General features: G+C 42.2%; 1 pseudogene; it reads left to right on the top strand.

Moving 5' to 3' along the window:
- The first annotated feature begins 835 nt into the window (after positions 1-835).
- LOC115664578 (uncharacterized) lies at positions 836-5,377 on the top strand (annotated as a pseudogene).
- The last annotated feature ends 2,814 nt before the right edge of the window (positions 5,378-8,191 follow it).

Below are 8,191 nucleotides of genomic sequence, written 5' to 3'. Positions count from 1 at the left end.
ATCTTCGTAGAACGATCAACTTCCGCACAGATTCACTTCATCTGGTATCAGAGCCCAGGTTCTACAAGGTCTAGTTATCCTAATTTTATTACTTTCATTTGGCAATTTGAGAATTATTGAATTAGGATCTCAGATTTTAACCGAATTAGGGATCCGAATCGTTCTTGCTGCATTTTCAATTGTATTTGCGTTCTTTTTTTCTTTTTTTTCTTTTTTTGGTCCTAATGTGTTTTGATTATATTTGAGTTCGTCAAAAAAAAAAGTTTTCGGCAAAAAAAAAAGAACAAGTTGAACAAAAAAAAAATCAACAGAAAAGAATCGAGAAGATGACTCGTTTGTTAGTTGGACCAAACTGAATTAACAAAAGAAGTATCAAAATTGAGTTTGAATTTGACAATTAGTGAAAGGTTGACGAATTATTTTGATCCTGCTTGGTGATTTGGTCGATTGTTGTGAGGTGGGTGAGAGAACGGTTTTTAGTCCGATAAAGAGCTTGTGAGAAGGGAACACGAGAGGTAAAAGGCAAGAGTATGTGAGCTTAATTGAAAAAAAAAAAGCCAACATTGAGTTTGAGTTAAACACGAGGGGGAGCGACAAATACCTTGAGCGAAACACGTGAGGGAGTGTTTGGTGAGATCTCTTTTATTTTTAACATTTTCTTGCAGGTAAATCATGTCACACGACCAAGAAAGCGTAAATCAAAAGGAGGATGCTTCCAAACAAAGGGATGATGTGATTTTGGAAGGCATTCAACAGTTGAGATTGCAACTTGAAGCTCTTAGTACCCGAGTTATGGGATGTGAGACGAGGCTTGACGGTGATCGAGAGCCACCACATGGGAGGCCGCAAAACCAACGAGATGAATCTAGAACACGACCTAGATGGCAGCGGCAATTTGATGATGAGTTTGAAGCCGACATGGAAGAAGATCGAGATGGCCGGTTTGGGAGGTGGAACGGAAGACGAGGCCGAGGGTTTAGACATCGAGAAGATGATGAGCTTGACAACATCAAGATGAAGATTCCATCTTTTCAAGGAAAAAATGATCCCGATGCGTATCTAGAGTGGGAGAAAAGAATAGAATTGGTATTTGACTGCCAACGATATTCCGAGCTCAAGAAGGTAAAAATCGCAGCTGTTGAATTCACTGATTATGCTATAATTTGGTGGGATCAACTTGTGACTAGCAGGAGACGCAATGGTGAGAGGCCGATAGACACATGGGATGAGATGAAAATAGTGATGAGGAGGCGGTTTGTACCGAGCCATTACCACCGAGACTTGTTCCATAAACTACAAAATCTCACACAAGGCAATAGGAGCGTAGAAGAGTACCATAAGGAGATGGAGATTACCTTGATCCGTGCTAATGTGGTAGAGGACCGTGAAGCCACAATGTCATGATTTTTAAGTGGTTTAAGCCGAGATATAGCGAGGGTGGTGGAGCTACAACATTATGTTGAGTTGGAGGAATTGGTGGACAAGGCTATCAAAGTTGAGAGGCAATTGAAGTTGGACCGAAATTGCAAGAGTAGTGGAGGTTCAAGCTCAAATTGGAAGTCCCATTGGAAGAGAGATGAGAAGCCGAATTGGAAGGGAAACAACACCAAGGTCGAAACTTTGAAGGAGAAGGAGAAGGATGGCAAAGTTGGTTCGAATCCGGTTTCAAGTAAAACTAAAAACCCTAACACTAAGACTCATGATATTAAATGTTTCAAGTGTTTGGGCAGGGGTCATATGGCAAATCAATGCCCTAATAGGAGGATGATGATCATGACTAGCCATAATGATGTTAAATCAGAAAGTGAGAGGGAGGAAGAGGATGATGACATGCCACCATTAGAGGATTGTAGTGATGTTGAGATGCTAGCAAAGAGTGAATTGATGGTGGTTAGGCGTTCTTTTAGTGTTCAAGCCAAGGAAGATGATCAACACCAGCAACGTGACAATTTGTTCCATACAAGATGCGTGGTGAATGGCAAAATTTGTAGTTTGATTATTGATGGGGGCAGTTGTGCGAATGTGGCAAGTTGTACCATGATGGAGAAGTTGGGGTTAAAGACTGCAAAACACCATAGACCATTTAGACTTCAAGGGTTGAATGATAGTGGTGAGGTGAAGGTGTCGAAGCAAGTTCGAGTTCCATTTGAGATAGGAAGATATAAGGACGAGGTGGTGTGTGATGTTGTACCTATGCAAGCGGGCCATGTTTTACTTGGTAGGCCATGGCAATATGATCGGAAGATACATCATGATGGGTATACTAACCGATATTCATTGGTAATGAATCAGAAGACTTATACTTTGGTGCCAATGACACCCAGTGAGGTGTATGAGGATCAATTGAAACTAAAACGTGAGGCCAAGAGGGGGAGAAAAGGTGAGAGAACCGAGGGTTTGCGAGGAGAGACCGAGACGCAAGGAAAAGGAGAGATCGAGGGGAGAAGATTGGTAAAAAGCCGAGGGAAAAGGAGAGAGAAAAGAAGAGAGGCAAAAGAATTTCTATGCAAAACCGAGCGAAGTGAGGAGAGCTTTAATTCTTGACCAACCGATGCTTGTACTTTTGTATAAGGAGGCACTATTTACTATCAACGATCTTGACCCGAGTTTGCCTAGTTCTGTTGTGTCTTTATTGCAGGAATTTGAAGATGTCTTTCCTGATGAGCTTCCTGGAGTGTTGCCCCCTATTCGAGGCATAGAACATCAAATCAATTTGATACCTGGTGCGTCACTGCCTAATCGACCCGTATATCGAAGCAATCCCGAGGAGACAAAGGAACTTCAGCGGCAAGTTGGTGAACTATTGGAGCGCAGGTATGTGAGAGAGAGTCTTAACCCGTGCATCGTCCCTGTTTTGTTGGTGCCAAAGAAGGATGGGTCGTGGCGAATGTGTATTGATTGCCAAGCAATCAATAACATTACGGTAAAATATCGACACCCTATTCCTAGGTTAAATGACATGTTGGATGAGTTGCATGGTGCTAGCATATTTACTAAGATCGATTTGAGAAGTAGTTATCATCAGATTAGGATGAAAGAAGGGGATGAATGGAAAACTGCATTTAAGACTAAGTATGGATTGTATGAGTGGTTAGTCATGCCATTTGGATTAACTGATGCACCTAACACGTTTATGCGACTTATGAATCATGTATTGCTTGATTTTATTGGTCAATTTGTAGTTGTCTATTTTGATGATATCTTGATATATAGTCGAAGCCTTGATGACCACATTGAACATGTGCGAGCTGTTTTGCAAATTTTAAGGACCGAGCAATTATATGCTAACCTAAAGAAGTGCTCTTTTGTAACTAACAAATTAGTGTTTCTAGGGTTTGTTGTTAGTGCTGATGGTATATAGGTTGATGAGGAAAAGGTGAAAGCAATCCGTGAGTGGCCAACACCTAAGACTGTGGAGGAGGTGCGCAGCTTTCATGGCTTAGCAAGTTTTTATCGACGATTCGTGAAAGACTTCAGCACCATTGCCGTACCTTTGACCGAAGTTATCAAGAAGCACGTGGGTTTCACGTGGGGAGAAGAGCAAGAGAGAGCGTTCAATCTGTTAAAAGATAAGTTGACTAATACTCCTTTGTTATCTTTGCCAAATTTCGGTTCTGCTTTTGAGATAGAGTGCGATGCTTTTGGTACAGAAATTGGAGCTGTGTTAATGCAAGGAGGATGTCCCATAGCTTATTTCAGCGAGAAATTAAGTGGAGCAACATTGAATTATCCTACTTACGATAAGGAGATGTATGCTTTGGTGTGAGCCTTGGAGACTTGGCAACATTACCTATGGCGGAAGGAATTTGTGATCCACACTAACCACGAGACCTTAAAGTACTTGAAGGGACAGTAAAAGTTGAATAAAAGACATGCCAAATGGATGGAGTTCATCAAGACCTTTCCATATGCGATCAAGTACAAGAAAGGTAAGAAAAATGTGGTAGCCGACGAACTTTCTCGAAGGTACGCCATTCTAACTACTCTAGGAGCAAAGTTTCTAGGTTTTGAGCATATCAAGGACTTATATACTGATGATGAAGACTTTGGAAGAGTGTTTGAAGCTTGTGAACACACTGCATTTGAAAAATTCTATAGGCATAATGGCTATCTTTTTCGTGAAAACAAGTTATGTTTGCCTAAATGTTCTTTGCCTGAGTTGTTGGTATGAGAGGTGCATGGTGGTGGCTTAATGGGACATTTTGGCATTAATAAAACTTTTGAAGTGCTGTATGAACATTTTTATTGGCCACGCATGAAAAGAGATGTCACACGTGTTTGTGAGAGATGCATTGCATGTAAGCAAGCTAAGTCTACAACTAAACCACATGGCTTGTATACGCCTTTGCCTATTCCGAAGCATCCTTGAGTTGATATTTCTATGGATTTTATATTAAGATTGCCTAGGTCTAAGCATGGTCGGGATTCTATTTATGTGGTTGTTGATCAGTTTTCAAAGATGGCTCATTTTATACCCTGTCATAAAACCGATGACGCATCGCATGTTGCTGATTTGTTCTTTCGTGAGATTGTGCGTTTGCATGGCATGCCTAGGTCCATTGTTTCTGATCGAGACACTAAATTTCTTAGCTACTTTTGGAAAACATTATGGAAGAAGTTAGGCACACAGCTTTTATTTTCAACTGCTTGTCATCCACAAACTGATGGTCAAACTGAGGTAGTTAATAGGACTTTAGCGGTATTGTTGTATGCTATAATTAAAAAGAACATAAAGTTTTGGGAAGATTATTTACCATATGTTGAGTTTGCATATAATAGGAGCATGCATTCTGCTACTAAATTTATACCGTTTGAGGTTGTTAATGGCTTTAATCCTTTAACTTCATTGGATTTAACCCCTTTGCCTGTTGATGAGCGTATGGACTTAGATGGTTCTAGGAAGGCCGAATTTATCAAGGCATTGCATGAAAAGACGCGGCTGAATATTGAGCACAAGACCAAGCAATATGCAAAGCAAGCCAACAAAGGGCGTAAGAAAGTAGTGTTTGAGCCCGGTGATTGGGTTTGGGTTCATATGCGCAAGGAGCATTTTCTCGAGCAGCAACTTTCTAAGTTACAACCGTGAAGGGATGGACCGTTTATGGTGTTGGAGAGGGTTAACGATAATGCCTACAAGCTTGATCTTCCAGGTGAATATGGTATCGATGCTATTTTCAATGTTTCTGACTTAACTTTTTTCGATGCAGGAGATGATTTGATGGCAAATCCTTTGCACGGGGGAGTGAATGATGTGGACATCGTGCCATATCGAGGAGGAGGTGCTAAGGACCCATTGTCCTATCCTCTTGGTCCGATTACTCGAGCAAGGGCGAAGCAATTCAAGCAAGCTGTTGGCATCATGGTTCGAGATCTTTGAAGTGGAAGCGATTTTGGATCGGGATTTGAAGAATCTTGGACCTCTTAGCGCAACACGATCAAATTTGGCCAGCTGCAAGGAAACGGGCCGCTAATCAATACTCATTGCTAATGCCATGACGAATGTCGTTTTTTTTTTAAGCTTTTTTTTTTATTTAGGCATTTTTATTAATTCTAGTGACGTTTTCGTAATTTTTGTGTTTAGGGTTAACACCATATAAAAAGGATGTTTAGGGTTTCTTTGGGGGGAGGATCATTCACTTTAATACAATGAGAGGTTCTTCTCTTCTTGGAGTTCTGTGAGGACTTGACCTTATCAAGGCCTTTCTTGTGGCGGTCGATTCGACTAATCGAGCAGAATAACGAATTCTCTTGTTCGTGGCGTCTATAACGTCGATTGGTTGACACAAGTTCGTCAACAGGTCACGTTTATACCGAGGTTACCAATTACAAGTGATATTCTGTCTCTCATACATTTGGTATTTCCCGATATATCTCGTCACACGCTGTTTTTCGCAAAAACTGTAATATCTTCAAAGCAACCTATTCACCCCCCTTTAGGTTGCATAGTTAGTCCCAACAGGGATTACTTCTTCCTCGAGTTTGCTCAACAAAAAGCCCATAGCAAGCTCCATCTCCTTGAGCAACGAGACACAGTCCAAGCAAGAATACGTGAAGAAATTCACCGAGCTCAAGCTCCAAATTCCCAACCTTAGGCAGGAGGAGGCTCTCATGGCGTTTATGGATGGACTAAAGTCGTAGGCACAACTCGAGCTCAAATGAAGGGACATCCAAAGTATCTCGACGGCGCTAACTATAGCCGAGTCTCTAGCTGACTTCACTAAAGGATCCTCCAAGTCCAAAGGGAGCAGGTGGAGATCGGATCGCCAGCACGAAGACGAAGAGGACCAAATTGTCCGTGGCCGAAAAGACACAGATGGAGACAACAACCATGGCCGAAGAGACCATGGTGAACAAGAGAAGACATGGGGAGAAGGGTCTTTTTTGAAGCAAAACAACCCAAGGTGGAACCGACCCCAAGGGGAATACAAAGATAGGTTCGAGAATCCACCGCCATCCCTATGCTTCATTTGCAATGATCCCCATTGGATCCAAAAATGCTCGAAGAAGAGCAAAATCATTGCCCTACTCGCCATAGAAGAGGATGAGGAGCCGAAGCAAAAGAAACGTGAAGTGCGAATCGGAACCATGAAGGTTCTCAACTCGATCAACTCTGTGAAGGCCAAAGCACCGCCTAAGAAGAAACCCACAAGCTCACATCTATCATTCGTGGAAGTCAAGGTATGTGGCGAATCCCTTTTTGCCTTGGTTGATATGGGTGCTTCGAACATGTTCTTATCTAGCGGAGCGGCCAAGAGCTTGGGACTTCATGTGGAGCCAACTGGTTATCAATACAAGGCCGTCAACTCCGAAGATGTACCGGCCATAGGCATTGCCCAAGACGTGGAACTCTAAGTTGGTGGATGGAAGGGCAAGCTCTCATTCTATGTAATTCCCCTCGATGACTATGATCTCATCTTGGGTACGGAGTTCTTCGATAGTGCGAGGGCCATGATCGACATGCGGAACCAATGATCCATAGGTTGATGGAAAGCAAGAGCATCTCCACGATCCAACTCGCGGACGATGATGGGCCAAGAGTTGAGAAGTCCGTGACCGAGTAAAGCACAGAGCCGAAGGTTGAGGTGGTCCATCCCCCTCAACACGAGATGCCTATCCATGTGCTCTTTCCGGAAGTGGCAAACTTGCCGACCAATATGGAAGTGGCCAAACCAAAGGATCCAAGTACTCGACAAACCGAGAAGCCAAAGATAAAGCAACCTCGGAAGAATTGGCGACGCTCCAAGAAACCAACAATCCACCCCGAGTCGAGAGCGCCGATGTCGTCGCTCGAATGAGTGGGGGAGAATGTTACAGTCTTAAGGTTTCCATGCGCCAAGGACCGTGCAAGATCAACGAAGACTCGTCCAAATCCTAAAGAGCTTATGGAATGTTCCCAAGGACGAGCGATACGGTAATTGTGCCATGTTCTAGACTTTTCCTACATTTAGTGTTGCTAGTTGGTGGACGGGGAGATGCGATCTCCTCCGCTAGATCGATAGTCGATCAATGGTTGTAATGAGAGGTCCTCTAGTATAAATATGGGTGTTTTCTCCCCCATTTGTATCCATCCAACAATTGAATCAATAAAAATCCATTCTCTCCCAGAGTTTCTCTCTCTAGTCTTTCTTTCTCTACAATCCAGGTAAGCGAGTGAGCGATCGAGAGAAGGCTTGGCATAGGTGCTCCAACGATCTAAATGCATTATGTCTACTTACTGGATGCTTGAATTCTCCATGGATACTAATTGTTTTATAGTTTGCATTGTCTTCCATGCTTGTCGCATGATTGCTTTTTGCCCGTTTGGACTTGCCAAGTCTCCTAGTTTGTAGGTAATACATCGTCTCCGACTTATTTAACTGTTTGAGCTCTTGTTGTGATTAGGTAAATATGCAATATCGATCTTTTTACCTTTTGTTTTGTATTTTGCATCAATGTTTTTCTCATCTTTAATATGGTGTGATCTGCAGTGTGTCAGGTTAAATGACATCAAATGTGATTTCTCTGTGAATATCCAGTAGTATTATTGGCATGGATTCTGTTTTTCGTCTTCTATTGATGTCCCGTATCTGCTTAATTGTAGACGAGACTCTTTGAGTGTCAAAGGATGGTTTGGATGATGATTTTTAGTTGATTGAATATCATCTAGTATGGTTCGTTCATTTATCGTTAACAGATTACGTATTTATAAGTT

The sequence above is a fragment of the Syzygium oleosum genome, unplaced genomic scaffold (assembly GCF_021117445.2).
Source record: "Syzygium oleosum isolate NSW1041296 unplaced genomic scaffold, Sole_v2.1 Sole_v2.06, whole genome shotgun sequence".
In the NCBI taxonomy this organism is placed as follows: Eukaryota; Viridiplantae; Streptophyta; class Magnoliopsida; order Myrtales; family Myrtaceae; genus Syzygium; species Syzygium oleosum.
Note: the sequence above shows the minus strand (reverse complement) of the source record. Positions and strands in the feature narration are given on the sequence as shown.